Source organism: Leopardus geoffroyi, chromosome D2 (assembly GCF_018350155.1).
Source record: "Leopardus geoffroyi isolate Oge1 chromosome D2, O.geoffroyi_Oge1_pat1.0, whole genome shotgun sequence".
In the NCBI taxonomy this organism is placed as follows: Eukaryota; Metazoa; Chordata; class Mammalia; order Carnivora; family Felidae; genus Leopardus; species Leopardus geoffroyi.
This window is the reverse complement of record NC_059334.1, coordinates 9,071,659-9,087,504: the sequence shown is the minus strand read 5'-3', so window position 1 is coordinate 9,087,504 and position 15,846 is coordinate 9,071,659. Positions and strand designations below refer to the sequence as shown.

General features: G+C 40.6%; 2 protein-coding genes across 3 annotated transcripts in view; both read right to left on the bottom strand.

Annotated features, from left to right (window-relative positions):
* The window catches only part of LOC123576398 (zinc finger protein 37A-like), a 193,489-nt gene extending 187,243 nt beyond the window's left edge, over nt 1-6,246 (bottom strand). Inside the window, exons 1-2 of one of the 2 annotated variants that reach the window (XM_045437188.1) lie at nt 6,228-6,246; nt 5,850-5,939 (exon numbers count right to left, since the gene is read on the bottom strand). The gene's annotated coding sequence lies outside the window, so the exon portion shown is untranslated. Of the gene's footprint in view, nt 1-5,849; nt 5,940-6,227 lie in introns of those variants that run through there. The other variant, XM_045437185.1, reaches the window with a different exon arrangement.
* LOC123576401 (zinc finger protein 33B-like) overlaps nt 1-6,249 on the bottom strand; it is a 40,456-nt gene extending 34,207 nt beyond the window's left edge. Inside the window, exons 1-2 of the mRNA XM_045437198.1 lie at nt 6,228-6,249; nt 5,850-5,939 (exon numbers count right to left, since the gene is read on the bottom strand). The gene's annotated coding sequence lies outside the window, so the exon portion shown is untranslated. The remainder of the gene's footprint in view (nt 1-5,849; nt 5,940-6,227) is intronic.
* Between the last annotated feature and the right edge of the window lie 9,597 nt (nt 6,250-15,846).

The following is a 15,846-nucleotide window of genomic DNA, read 5'->3' as shown; positions in this document are numbered from 1 at the left end:
ACCCCAGTAAAGGTCAGAGACCCAGCGACTCCGGAAGCGGCTCTTAACGCGAGAAGAAACCGGAAGGAAGAAAAAACGGGGCGGAAGCGCACAGAGGCAGAAGGCGGTACCAGGGGTGCGTAGAACCAGGCACCTGCGAAACCAGGCACTCGCAGAACCGGCAGTGGGAGCAGTCAGCGCTGACAGCCAGAGCTACCATTTCGTTCAGACTCCGCGGGCGGCGATGGGGGTTAGCTGAGTGTGTCTTTATCTAGCGTGAGAAGGTGGGTGTGCTTGACATAGTTACCCAAGCAGAAGAGCCCGTCAGGGACTCCCCAAAAGTTGCAGATTACATCTGAGATCAATGTGCACCCAGTGTGTAATTTAGACACACAAGTGTCAGGAATAGGAACCTGCTTGTCGACTTCACTTTTTTAAATACTAGGAAACAGATTCCATCAAGCAATAAAAGAATTTTTAAAATAAAAAAATAGTATCTGACACCGTCAGCGATTCTCTCTGGAAATAAAAAGCCAGGGGACGAGGGTGGCATCAAGCAAGGTAATTCATCAAAAGCATGAAAGCAATGAACGAAAATCGTAGATAAATCAGAAAATCGACAGTCCAAAAGAAAATGTCTTTATTCGTCTACATAATCCTATTCTTTCTTCTAGGACACTAACATTACTTGAAGAAATGGAAGTAGACCCTTTCACTGAAACTCAATATACTGTGACAAATTCCACTAACACTGTCAACCAACTTTTGTACATACTTTTTTCTCTTTGATTTTTGTGTACTTTAATAGGTACTTTACAAAAGCATTCGTAACTTCATCTGTAATACATGAAAATCGAAACTGACAACATTTCGAAAAGAAAACTTCCTAGGAAATATCAACACGTATAATAGTGCTCCACTACAAGTAGTCTGGCATCTGCTTCATGGAAACATGGCCATGATTCAGAGTGTTTTTCTGAATGTAGTCTAATAAATATAGCATTTCAAGGCAATGAGAAATGAATGGAATATTCCAAACAGCAAGTCATTCCCAACAGTTTGGAATAGCCTTAGGGACATAGTTCACACAGGGTATAATTCACAGGGATTCAAGATTTGAAATGTGTAAAATAAACCACTAGGAAAATAAAGGTGACAAGCTGTGACACCAAAAATAAAAACCATAAATTTAGTATCCGATGCGTTTTAGTATTAGCAATAACAAATAGTTCAGCTCTATTTTAAGTTAAAAGCAAATAAACAAGGAAATATATTTTTAATATTTGAAAGAAAAGATATGTTAATTAATAAAGAGATCTTTAAGTCAATAGAAACGTGAATCCGGCTACATAACTAAGCACTCATGATAAAAAAGAAAATGACAATGAATGACAAATGTATGTAAAAGTCTATTATGAGAATTTAAAAGAATGCAAATGTTTAAGTAAAAACATGTAACCTATCATTTATTGAGAGAAAATTTTTTCATTTTACTTCTATACACAAAAGTTCACTCTGGTGTAGTTTCAGGAATTGTGACAAAATGCGGAGATCTGTGTAACCACCACCACAGCCAAAATCCAAAACTATTTCACCACAGCCCTCAAATTCCTTCGTGCTACTCTTTTGAAGTCAAACTTCCTTACCACTCTATCCTCTGGCAGCTACTATCTATACTTCATGCCTATAGGTTTGCCTTTTCTGGAAAGTCCCATGCATATAGAATCTTACAGTATGTAATCTTGTGAGTCTGGTATCTTTGACTGAGTACAACATACTTCAGATTCATCCTTCTTATTTTATGTATCAATACACATACATTGTTGGTTTTTATTTCCCAAGTCCTTGGGGCGCCTGGGTGGGTCAGTCCGTTAAGTGTTCGAATTCGGCTCAGGTCATGACCTCATGGTTCCTTTGTTCAAGCCCCACTTCGGGCTCTTTGCAGACAGCCCAGAGCCTGAAATCTGCTTCGGATTCTGTGTCTCCTCTCTCTGCCCCTCCCCTGCTTGCGCCCTGTCTCTCTCTCTCTCTCAGAAATAACCAAACATTTGCTTCCCAAGTCCTACTCCACGGTATGGATATACCACACTTAACTATTCCCCAGTCAAGTGACTTTAATTTCCAGTTTGGTTAGGGGCGCCTGGGTGGCTCAGTCGGTTGAGCGTCCGACTTCAGTTCAGGTCACGATCTCGCGGTCCGTGAGTTCGAGCCCCGCGTCAGGCTCTGGGCTGATGGCTCGGAGCCTGGAGCCTGCTTCCGATTCTGTGTCTCCCTCTCTCTCTGTCCCTCCCCCATTCATGCTCTGTCTCTCTCTGTCTCAAAAATAAATAAACGTTAAAAAAAAAATTTCCAGTTTGGGGAAATAATGAATAAATAAAGTACACTTTGAAATATAAGACTTAAAAATATTTTTAAAACGAGGAATATAGAGTTATGGTATGGGGTTGAGGAGATACTTATTCCCAGTCACTGTTACTCTGAGTTTAATTCATGTAAACTCCCTGGAGGCTCGTTTCTATCAAATTTTAACGGATTTTTAATCTGGCACTTCCAGCACGTACACGACTCCACATGACGCTATCATAAAATTAACTTTCAGTGATGTGCGTACAAGAATGTTTACATCAGTCAGGGTCCAGATGGGAAGAGAATCCACCCAAATGTTATAAGAGAGGGAATTTAATAGAGCAGGTTAAAACAGGCATTTTAAAGGCAAAACTGGACACTGAGGCAACACAGGCGTAACACGGGCAGAGAGCAGCTCCCATTTCAGGGTAACATGACGGAAGAAGTCACTCAGGAGAGCGGCCCCACAGAACTGGGATTCCACACCTGAAGCGGAGGAGGTGCTGGGTCATGCTGATACTACAGATACTCAGAGAAGAGCCCTGCAGAACTGGAATTCAGACCTTCAGAGCGGTGTCATCCAGTTACCGCAGGCCGCTCAAAAGGGCACGGAGGTGGGGGGACAACGCCTCTGGGGCTCACGCCTCCCAGCTGGTGTGCCCATCAGGGAGGGATCAATATGGCTGTACCTGGGAGAGCTAAAAGAAGCTGGTGAGAAAACATGCTGGGATTTGACAGTGGTGATGGTTGCACAACTTTGTGAATATGCTTACAAACCATTGAATTTTCCACTCTTAAAGGAGTGAATTTAGTGGTAGGTGAATTATATCTCACCTATTTTTAAATTTTTAAATTTTTAAAACAATTTTTAAAAAGAAGCTGTAGTCTACTACTAGTGACCAAAGTGCAGGGCCATCGCTGGGGTGATGTTAAGGAAAGCATCCTGTGATGACACCTCACAGCCTGGAGCCTGCTTCGAATTCTGTGTCTCCCTCTCTCTTTGACCCTCGCCCCCACGTGCTCTCTCTCTCAAAAATAAACATTAAAAAAAAAAAAGAAGTACTTAAAAAATAAATCAATAACACTAAAAAAAAGATAAATGGGGAACCTGGGTGGCTTAGTTGGCTCAGCATCCAACTCTTAGTTTCAACTCAGGTCATGATTTCACGTTTCTGTGAGACTGAGTCCTGACGGGCTCTGTCCTGGAGGTGCCGAGTCAGCTCAGAATCAGATCTCCTCTCTCTGCCCCTTCCCAACTCGTACTTTCTCTTTCTCACCCTCAAAATAAATAAATCTAAATAAACAAGTAAATAAATAAAACTCAAAAGATGTTCTTAGCAATTTTCTGTATTCGTTATACCCACACAACCCTGAAGAAAATAGCCAACCTAGAAGAGTGACGCTGCCAGATATCATAACTTATAATTAAGTTACGATAAATAAAACGCAGTGGTATTGTCATGAAGGATAACTCAGCCAACAGAACAATCAGAAAGCCCAGAAACAAAACCACAAATACATGCTCACCCAATAAATGACAAATATAAAACCACCAATCAGCAGGAGAAAGGACAGTCTTTTCAACCGTCATCAGAAGTCATGGAGAAGATAAGACATAACTCAGAAAAGATATTGTCAATAAATACATATTTCTACAAACAATTCATATTCAAGATATATTTTAAGACTTCTAGAATTCATTTTTAGGGAATTTTTTTAATATAATTTATTGTCAAATTGGATTACATACCACACTCAGTGCTCATCCCAACTAATGCCCTCCTCAGTTCCCATTACCCACTTTCCCCTCTCCCCCACCCCCCCTAAACCCTCAGTTTGTTCTCTGTATTTAAGAGTCTCTTATGGTTGGCCCCCCCACCCCTGTTTGTCACTATTTTTTCCCTTCCTCTCCCCCCATGGTCTTGTGTTAAGTTTCTCAAGATCCACATGAGTGAAAATACAGTATCTATCTTCCTCTGACTGACTTATTTCACTTAGCATAATACCTTCCAGTTCCATCCACGTTGCTGCAAATGGCATGATTTCATCCTTTCTCATTGCCAAGTAGTATTCCATTGTATATATAAACCAGGTCTTCTTTAACCATTCATTAGTTGATGGACATTTAGGCTCTTTCCATAATTTGGCTATTGTTGAAAGCGCTGCTATAAACATTGGGATATAGGTGCCCCTATGCATCAGCAATCCTGTATCCCATGGGTAAATTCCTAGTAGTGCTACTGCTGGGTCATAGGGTAGTTCTATTTTTAAATTTTTAAGGACTCTCCACACTGTTTTCCAGAGCGGCTGCATCAGTTTGCATTCCCATAAAACTTCTAGAATTATTCAATAAGACCAATAACCCAATAAACTAGTATCGGCAAAAACCTGAACAGTTACTATGCTAAAGGACATCCAAAAAGCCAATGAACATATGAAAGAATACTCAACATCATTAGTCATCAGAGAAATGGGAATTAAAACCTGACGAGATAGAGCAACACAACGACCAGAATGGTTAAATTTAATTAGACTGACAATATCAAGTGCTCATAATGATGAACTGCAATTAAACTCCTCACACACTGCTAGTGGCAATATGATTTAGTACAACCATGCTGGAAAACTGTTAAAACTAACACACATTGATTAGATATGTAGCTACTCTGTACCCAGCAAGTCCATTTCTGGTCACACATCTAACACACATAAGAGTTTAGGGGTGCCTGGGTGGCACAGTCAGGTGAGCATTCAACTCTTGGTTTCAGCTCGGGTGATAACCTCACGGTTCATGAGATTGGGCCTCCCATTGCGCTCTGTGCTAACAGCATGCAGCCTGCCGGGGACTCTCTCTCCCTCTCTCTCTGCTCTCCCCTGTCACATTCACACACTCTCTCTCAAATTAATGAATGAACTTCATTTAAAGATTTCAAAAATTAAAAAACAGTTTGTGTCCTCCAAAACACACACAGAAGAATATTTACATCAAGGTTATTCAAATACTTTAAAATTCAAAAGAAATAAGTTTCGAAACAAGTGTGTTTCCAATATGTATCCTAAAGATGTAGCATAAAAATAAAGAGATAAACTCTGGGATAGTCACAATGGAATGCTACACAGAAATATACAGCAATTAACTAATCACACACACAACATGGGTATTTTTCAAAGATATAATACTGAACCAAAGATGCCCGGTACTATATGTGTATATACACACACGTATAAAATACACATGGTTGTTATACATATATACAGATAGTATGTCTTAAGTCAATATAACTTATTCCAATAAAAAAGATAACATTTGTGTATAAAAGTGACAGTAGGAGATTCTGGGTGATTCAGGGACACTGAACATTGGAGTCAAGTCACCATGCCACTTCCAAAGGTTCATCGGAGCCTCTAAAAACTGATTCCTGAAGACCACTTCAAAGACCATTTCAATGGTCTTAAGCTCTGAACTAATGCTTTGTCATCTAATTTCCTCCTCAACTCCAACTGACTCACACTGACGGACTCACCTGGGTCACTCTGGCCTGGGGACTCTAATATCCATGGCTCCTCTCCTTGCTCCAACTGGAGGATCACTTCTGGTTTAGGAATGGATAACCCTGTGAATAAGAATCGTATCACGTGGGAGAAACTGCATGAGTTTCAGGACTCCTCAAGGTGGACGACAGTATAACTCAAAGACTACACAATAAAAAAAATTTAATTTAATCCCTGTTACGGGACACAGGGAACCAAATTCCTTGTGACAACCAAAAGGGATAAACCATCCTTGGCCTCCAAATTCCAAAGCTAAATATTATTGTAGTCTACAAAAACTCTACAGGTTTCTGTAAATACAAAGCAGGCACACATACTGGAGGCCTGCCTGAGAAACAAGCACTACCTACCCACTGCGACAAGGTGGCTGTAGTTCTCCAGCATCACGTCCCTGTACAGGGTCCTCTGAGCAGGGTCCAGGCGCTGCCACTCCTCCTCAGTGAAGCCCACAGTCACATCCCCGAATGACAATAATCCCTGCAAAAGCACACTGTGCTCAGTCTAAAGCAGTCAGAATCAGGAAATATGAAAAAAAAAAAAAAAAAAGATGTTCAAAGACAAATTCTTACATGTTTTGCTGTTGAAAACTGACCAGATAATGTTACTAACCTCTACTATATATATATATACCTTGTTGTGTGTTAGACTTTGCGAGTAAAAAAGAGATTAGAGTAGAAATAACACTGACGAATCAATTTATTCTTTAACGCAAAAGATCTGAGTGCACACATGTACTTGGAACTGCCCTGGTTCTGACAATTCCAAGTGGAATAAAATACTCTTTCTGATCTCAAAGAAGATATTCTCATAAGGAAACCCGCAAAGACATACCTGCCACAGGAATTAAAGAATCCACACCTAAGAAGACATTACGTTTATACATCAGGCTGATCCTTGGCACAAAGAGAGCCTACCACCATCAAACAATAAATAAGTAAGAAGAAACAAAAACAGTAAGAAAATACAGCAAACATTGCAGACTGGGGAGAATCTGATTTCCAAGCTACCACATTATTAAATTCAAATGCCCAATGTTTAATCAAAAAATCACAAGGCATACAAGAAAACAGGAAAACATGTAACCATATAAAACTCCTAAAGAAAAACAACAGACGTGCTAATAATAAGCTCCTTGACATAGGTCTTGGCAATGGTTTTAGGTTTGACTCCAAAAGCAAAAAAACAACACAAGAAGAAATAAATAGGAGTACACCATAACTAAAATGTTTTGCACACCAAAGAAAATCATCAACAAAAATAGAAAGGAAACCTACTGAACACAGAAAATATTCCTGAGTCCTGTATCTCATAAGGGACTAATATTCAAAATGTATAAAGAACTCACATAACTCACTTGCAAAAAAAATATGAATACACATTGTTCAGAGAAGACATACAGGCCCATAAAAAAGATGCTCAACATCATTCATCATTAGGGAGAGGCAAATCAAAACCACAATGATATTACCTCCTACCTGTTAGAATGGCTACCAAAAACACAAGGAGGAACAAGTGTTAACAAGGATGCAGACAAAAGGGAACGCTTGGGCACTGGGTGTGGGAATGTAAACTGGTGCTATGGAAAGTAGTATGGAGGCTCTCCAGACAATTAAAAGTAGAACTACCATATGATCCAGCCATTCCACTTCTCAGTCTTTACCCACCCCCCCCCAAGATAAAAACATTAACTGAAAAAGATACATACACCCCCATGATTACAGCAGCACTATTTACAATATCCAAGATATGGACACAACCTAACTGTCCAATGATGGATGAATGCATAAAGAAATTGTGGTATGTATATACAACGGAATATGATTCAGCCATAAAAAAGAATGAAACCTTGCCATTTGCAACAACATGGATGGACTTTATGGCATGACGCTAACTGAAATAAGTCAGAAAGAGAAAGACAAGTACCATGTGATCTCTCTTACATGTGGAATCTTAAAAAAACAAAAACAAAAAACAAGCTCATACAGAGAACTCGGGGGGGGGGTGGGGAAAATGGGTGAATCCTTTTCTAGTTTAAAAAACTGTCTTCAAGAGAACAAGGAAACTACAATATTTTTTATGAACATGGATGTAAAAAGTCCTCAAAAAATATTTCCAAACAGAATTCACCAGCATAGTAAAAGGATTATTACATATCACAGAGCTATAGTAATCAAAACATATAGTACTGGCACGAAAATAGACACAAAAATCAATGGAACAGAATCGAGACCTCAGAAGTAAACCAATACCTACATGGTCAATTAATCTATGACAGAGGAAGCAAGAATAAACTTTGTGAAAAACACAGTCTCTTCAATAAATGGTGCTGGGAAAACTGGACAGCTACATGCAAAACAATTAAACTGGATCACTTGCTTACACTATACACAAAAAAGAAACTCAAAAGGGATTAAAGACCTAAATGTCACCCCCAAATCATAAAACTCCTAGAAGACAACTACACCCAGTAACTTCTTTGACATGGGCCATAGAAACATTTTTCTAGATATGTCTCCTCAGGCAAGGGAAATAACACCAAAAATTAACTGTTGCAACTACACCAAAATAAAAAGCTTTTGCACAAAGAAAACCATCAACAAAACAAAAAGGCAACCCAGTGAATGGGAGGAAATATCTGAAAATGATATATCTAATAAAGAGGTTAATAACCAAAACATATGAAGAGCTTATACACCTGATTAAAGCAGACATACAGGGACACCTGGGTGGCTCAGTCAGCTAAGCACCCAACTTTGGCTCAGGTCACGATCTCACGGCTCGTGGGTTCGAGCCCCACATTGAGCTTTGTGCTGACAGCTTGGAGCCTGGAGCCTGCTTCCGGTTCTGGGTCTCCCTCTCTCTCTGCCCTTCCCCTGCTCCTGCTCTCTGTAACCCTCTCTCTCAGACACAGGAAAACATGTTCAACGTCACTCATCATTAGAGAAACGCAAATCAAAACCACAATGAGGTATCACCTCACACCTGTCAGAATGGCTAGTATCAAAAAGAAATAACAAATGTTGGCGAGGATGTGGAGAAAAATGTAAATTTTTGGTGGGAATGGAACCGGTGCAATCACTGTGGAAAACAGTATGGAGGTTTCTCAAAAAAGTAAAAATGGAAATACCATATGACCCAGTAGTTCCACTACTGTGCATTTAGCCAAAGTAAATAACACACTTAATTTGAAAAGACACACACACCCCTATGTTTACTGCAGTATTATTTACAATACCCAAGATATGGAAGCAACCCAAGTGTCCACGGATACATGAAGGAATAGAGATTTGGTATATATACACAATGCAATATTACATAGGCATTAAAAAGAATGAGATCTTGGCATTTGGGACAAAATGGATGGACCTAAAAGGTATTATGCTAAGTGAAATAAGACAGACAGAAAAAGAAAAATACCACATGATTTCACTTCCCTGTAGAATCTAAAAAACAAAACAAATGAACAAAGAAACAAAAAAGAGACCCATAAATACTGAGAACAGCTGGTAGTTGCTAAGGGAAGGTGTTGGTAGAGGGGTGAAACAGAGAAAGACGATTAAGAGTTACAGCCTTCCAGTTACTAAATAAATCATGGAGATGAAAAGTACACAACAGCAAATAAAGTCAGTAATATTGTAATAACATATGGCAACAGCTGGTGACTACACTTATTGTGGTAAGCACTAATGTATACAATTGTTGAACCAGTATGCTGTACACCTTACACTAATAAAATTGTATGTTAATTATATTTCAATTAAAAAATAAAATAAAATAGGGGCACCTGGGTACCTCAGTCAGTCGAGCAACCCATTCTTGTATTTGGCTCAGGTCATGATCCCAGGGTCATGAGATCAAGCCCCGTGTCACACTCCACACTGGGCATGGAGCCTGTCTAAGAGTCTGTCTTTCCGTTTTCCTCTTCCCTGCTCACGCCCACACTCACTGTCTCTCTAGAAAATTAATAACATTGAATTTACTTTAATTGAAGTTTTCAAAAAGGATTATACACCATGACCAAGTAGATCCATTCCTGGAATGCAAGGATGGTTCAACATACAAAAATCAATTAATATAATATACCACGTCAATACAATGAAGGGATAAAAAAACCACATGACAATCTCAAGTGATGCAGAAAAAGCATGTGACAAAGTTCAACAATCTTTCATGGTAACACCACTCAACAAAAGAAGGGAACTACTTCCACATAATAAAATCCATGTATGGAAGGAAGGAAGGAAGGAAGGAAGGAAAGAAGGAAAGAAAGAAAAGGAAAGGAAAGGAAAGGAAAGGAAAGAAGGAAGGAAGGAAGGAAGGAAGGAAGGAAGGAAGGAAGGAAGGAAGGAAGGAAGGAAGAAAGAAAGAAAGAAAGAAAGAAAGAAAGAAAGAAAGAAAGAAAGAAAAAGAAAGAAAACACAGAAAAATTAATCTCAATGGTGAGAAGGTAGAAAGCTATTCCTCTCAGATCAGGAGTAAGGTCAGGATGCCTGCTTTCACCACTTGTCTTCAACACAGGACTGGATGTTCTAGTCAGAGCATTAGACAAGAAAAAGAAATAAAAAGCATCTAAATTAGAAAGGAAAAAGTAAAAGCATCTGTGCAAATGAAATAATATTACATGTAGAAAAATCTAAAGACTCCACAAAAAAAGCGGCTGCATCAACTAAATGAATTCAGCAAAGTAGCAAGATACATCAACACACAAAATTCAGTTGCATTTCTATATACGTACAATGAACGATCTGAAAAGGAAATTACAAAACCAATTCCACTTACCAAAGCATCAAACAAAATCTTAGGAATTACTGGGACCAAAGATGTAAAAGATCTGCACAATAAAAACCACAAAATAGTGCTGAAGGCATTAAAGAAGGCATTAATAAATGGAAACACATCCCATGTTCATGGATTAGACAACTTCTTGTTAAAATGTCAATACTACTCAAAGTGATGTACAGATTCAATGAAATCCTTAGCAAAATCCCAATGATGTTTTTTGGAGAAATTTAAAAAACCCATGCTAAAATTCAAAGAAACCAGACTATCCACAACAATCCTGAAAAACAACAAAACTGGAAGACTTACACTTCCTGATTTCAAAACTTAGTACAAAGCCACAGCAATCAAAACAGGATGGTACCAGCATAAAAAGGGACAAATAAGACCAATGGAATAGAAAAAAGAGTCCAGAAATAAACACTCACACATATTGTCAAATGATTTTTGACAAGGCTGTCAAGACCACTCAATGCGAAAATGACAGTCTTTTCATCAAATGGCACTAGAAAAACTGCATAGCCACATGCAAAAGAATAAAGTTGGACCCTTACCTAACACCATACACAAAAATCAACTCACACCAAGTACCTAAATTTAAGATCTAAAACAATAAAACTTAGAAGAAAACATAGGACAAAAGATCCACAACACTGGACTTGGCAAGGTTTTCCTGGATATGACATCAAAGCCATGGGTAACAAAGAAGAAATTGACAAACTTTTCATGAAAATGGAAATATTTTCACTACAAAAGATACTATCCACAGAGTTCAAAGTCAATCCACAGGAAAAAATATTTATAATTCATATATCTGATAAGGAATTAATATCCAGAACATATAGACAACTCCTAATATTCAGCAACAACAAAACCCAAAACAATCCAATTCAAAAATGGGCAATGCAGTTGAACAGATATTTCTCCAAAGAAGACATACAAATGGCCAATACACAAGAAAAGATACCAAAGGAAATACAAGTCAAAGGTACAGTAAGATCCCACCTCACACCCATTAAGATTGCTACTACCAAAAAAAGAAAAAGCAACTGTTGGCAAGGATGGAGAGGAAATGGAACTCCCACCCTCTGCTGCTGACTGCTTAGAGTGTAAAGCGGTACAACCATTGTAAAAACAGGATGGAGTTTCCTCAAAATTAAAACTAGAATTACCTTACGGCCCAGCAATTTTCCTTTGAGGTATATACCCAAGAGTAGGTCTCAACCACATGTCTCAACCACTCGTGTTCACGGCAGCATCATTATTCACAATAGTGGAAACATGGAAGCAACTCCAGTGTCCATGGACACGTGAATGGACAAGCATAATGTGCATATACGTACAATGGGATATTACTCAGCCTTAAAAATGGAAAAAACCCTGCAATACCCTACAACATGGGTGAATCTTGAGGACGTAATGCTAAGCGAAATAAGCCAGTCACAAAAGGACAAAGACTACAGGATTTCACTAATACGAGGTACTCAGAGTAGTCAAAATTACAGAAACAGGAAGTATAACGGTGGTTTCCAGCGCTTGGAGGTAGGGGAGATTGGGGAGTTATTGTTTAATAGGTATAGAATTTCAGTTTTTACAAGATGAAAAGAGTACGGAGATGAACGGTAGAGACATTTGCCCAACAATGTGAATGTATCTAATACCACTGAAGCGGCTCCCGTCACCTCCCAGCAGGCGTTACGCGGTTACCATGGGGACGGGACACTGACCACCGGTGGCTGGGAGGACGAAGACGGACCCGAGTGGAGAAGAACGAGGTCCCCCCCCCCTCCCCAGGAAAGAAGCGACCACCCACGAGCGCCCCCGGACCAGTTTCCGCCGGTCTTACCGAGGCCTTGGGCGACTCTTCACCTCGGAGACGAAAACACGAACCTTCGCCGGGTGACAAGCGCGGGGACGCGCTGGTTCGCATTCGATGCATACAGACGGAGCAGGACTCACCCCGCGCTCAGGCAGCGAGCCGTTTCCTCCTTCACCGGCCCCTCTCACGCGGGGCCTCCGTCCCACGGGTCACCCACATTCAACCACCGCCACCCGAGTTCTTCACCATCGCGTAGTCCCGCCTGCGTCCAGGCGCTCTGTGGCGAGAGCAACACGGACAGTCCTCTCGCGATGCCGCGTACCCCAACGTGAACTACGGGGAAGAGAGCAGCGCACATGCGCAGAAGTCCCCGAGCGGTTCCTGCGCCTGACCAGGGAGAGTTTCGCAAGTCCCTGGCGCCACCTCCTTGGAAACACCTTTCATTCTTAGGCGACATTGGATAGAATTGCGCGATTTAGCAAATTACGTACAAGCAGGAGGCAATGATACTACAGTTTGACTCATTGTTTATCCGAAATTAATGCTAAGTACCTAAACATACACCTCTTTCATTAATTCTATATCGCTGATGAATTGGTTCTCCTAGAGGTTCCTTCTTTTGCAGAATACACCTGCAGAATTTCTCCAGGGACAGTTTGAATTCCATTTATATTGTAACATCGACAGTACCATCCCTCTCTTATTTCGTTCTTCGCGCTTTCAGACATCATTGATGAGAAAGCATACTCAATTCAGCATTATGAGTGGTCAAGAATCACCACTCGTATCACCAACATTGTTAGGGCAATATGATTTGAAACAAAATCTTCTCCGAACCTATAAACTTAACCACTCAGGGAGAACACAAAGAAAACAATTTTATCATTCAGTGCCAGGATACATATCACATACAATCGAAAGACAGAAAGAAATCTCACCCTTCTTTATAGTCAAGCAGATACAACCCATCACATAAATGTTGCAAAGATAAACAATAACTAGTCTCAAGCAGGAGGATTTCACACCATCATTTTGTCACACATTCTTTCCCCTAAATTTACCTGGTAATTAGAATGACCACCTGTGTTAGTTTATTGGTGTTACAACAAGTTAAAACACAAGATTCTCATATCCTTAAGACAGTAGGTAGTTTTGCAACATGGATTAAGGCCCCCACTACCAAAGTTTAAGCTTCTACACTCTCATAGAATCTGGGATACAGAACTGCCAGCTCCCTCAAAGTTTACATTCCAAACAGATGGTTCTGAGGTCCTTAGGAAAGATATTCTAAGTTGTAAAACTGCCAAGAGACATTTAACAAGATTTATGGTTTATTCTCAATGGCGCAGAGAAAAAATTTGCAACTTGAAAATCTACAAGGAGGGATGTCTCTTCATTTTTAGCAGAATATTAAGCCTCGTTTTGAATTTGTAAATGCCTTTACACACTCTTACCACTTAGTTAATATGGTACTGAAGGTCCTAGAAAGGACAATTAGGCAATAAAGTGGAAGAAAAGGCATCCAGATTGGAAACAAAGTGCTAAAACTCTTTCTCCCTGCAGATGACATAAACTTCTATATAGAATATTCTTACAATCCAGACAACAAACATCAGAAGTAATAAACCATTACAACACGTTTGTAAGACGCAAGATCAATATATTAATAGCAAATGAATTTGTATACACTAGCACTAACCAATCCACAAACAAACAAAATGTTCTTAGAAGTGAATGTAACAGGGGCACCAGGCTGGCTCAGTTAGTTAAGCATCCAACTACGGCTCAGGTCATGATCTACAAATGTGCCCACATTCAAAAGGAGGGGACACAGGGGCACTAGGGTGGCTCACTCAGTTGAATGTCTGACTCCTGGTTTTGGCTTAGTCATGATCTCACAGTTCTTTGGCTTAGATCATGATCTCATGGTTCATGAGTTTGAGACCCGCTTCAGGCTCTGGACTGCTGACACAGAACCTGTTTGGCATTCTCTATCACCCACATCATCTGTCCCTACCCTAGCTTCTCTCTCTCTCCTTCAAAAATAAATATACTAAAAAAAAAAAAAAAAAAAAAAAATGAAGGGACACAGACCTTCCCTCTCAATAAGGGTCAAAGATTTGCAAATATGTTTTGAAACCTTTACACTTAGGAAACCACTTAATAGTGCCTTCTTTCATCTCCCCAATGGAAGATGCAGGGGAGCTGGGAGGTTGAAAACATCTAAAATTTCCAGAGTAGGTTTTATTAACTGCAATGTATGAGCACTACTGCAAGAATTGTGAGCATTTGTCTAAGTTCAGCACTGAGCAGGCACTTTAAATAGCGACACTTGCACAGGTGTACTCACATCCCACCTGCAAGAGGTGGTCTATTAAACAAAACGCCGGCGGCTTACAGGGGAAGCGAATGTTCTACGAACGCCTTTTTCAAGAGCCCAGGATTGTCCATACTGAGAAGTGACAGGAGTGCCTTGGTCACTATCAGTAACGTATGGAACTAGGAAGGGAACAGGAATATCCTGGTCGGCTCCTGTATCATAGCCATAGGACCTGGAGAAACATCTGTTACCGTGATTTACATTCAGGCTGTACTGTGAGGCAAGACATTTCCAGAATTCCTTACCCCACGGTGGGGCACCTCTTGGGTTAATGGCCCAAGAGTACATAAAAATGAGCAGATGGGGCCACTTCTTGACCAGAGGCTCCAGTGTTAAGAGGACTACTTGATGTTTGGCCAGTTATGCAGACTCTTGGGTCCTTCCCTTCATCAGGGACATCCTGGATAAGGGATGAAAACCAGCAACATTCCCCCGAGCTCCATCACATGTCAGGACGATGATGGCATCTGTAAAGTCTAAGAACTGCTACTGCTGCTCATTCAGTTCATTCCAAGGGACAGTCCCGGTAACGGGGTCTGTGAGAAGGGGATCTCTTCCAGCACCACAGCTGGGCTGAATGAAGCAGAAGAGCACAGCCCCCTTGCAGCTGGGATACGCCAGAGACCCCACGTTTGGCTCCATCATGCAGCAAGGAAGTGTCAGTAACCATGCTTGCAAGGTACTGCTTCCATGACTCAAGCTACAACAGGCAGTTGGGTATGGAGGGTCCCAGGCTCAGGGAGCCTCTTTGTGCTGGGGCACCAAGTATATGACCAACAACTGATGCTCCAATGGGGATTACTGCAAGGCTGAAGAAGGTAGTTTCTTGCATCAGAAGACACTGGGCAACCTATGGCCACCCTGGCGGGGGGGAGGGGGGTCTACAAACTCCAGGAGGAATGGGGGGATACTGGCAGTTTCTGCAGTGAAGAAAGGCACTCACAGGAGTGCCTGTTGACTTCAATGTGGATTGATTCTAGAGACTGTTTTT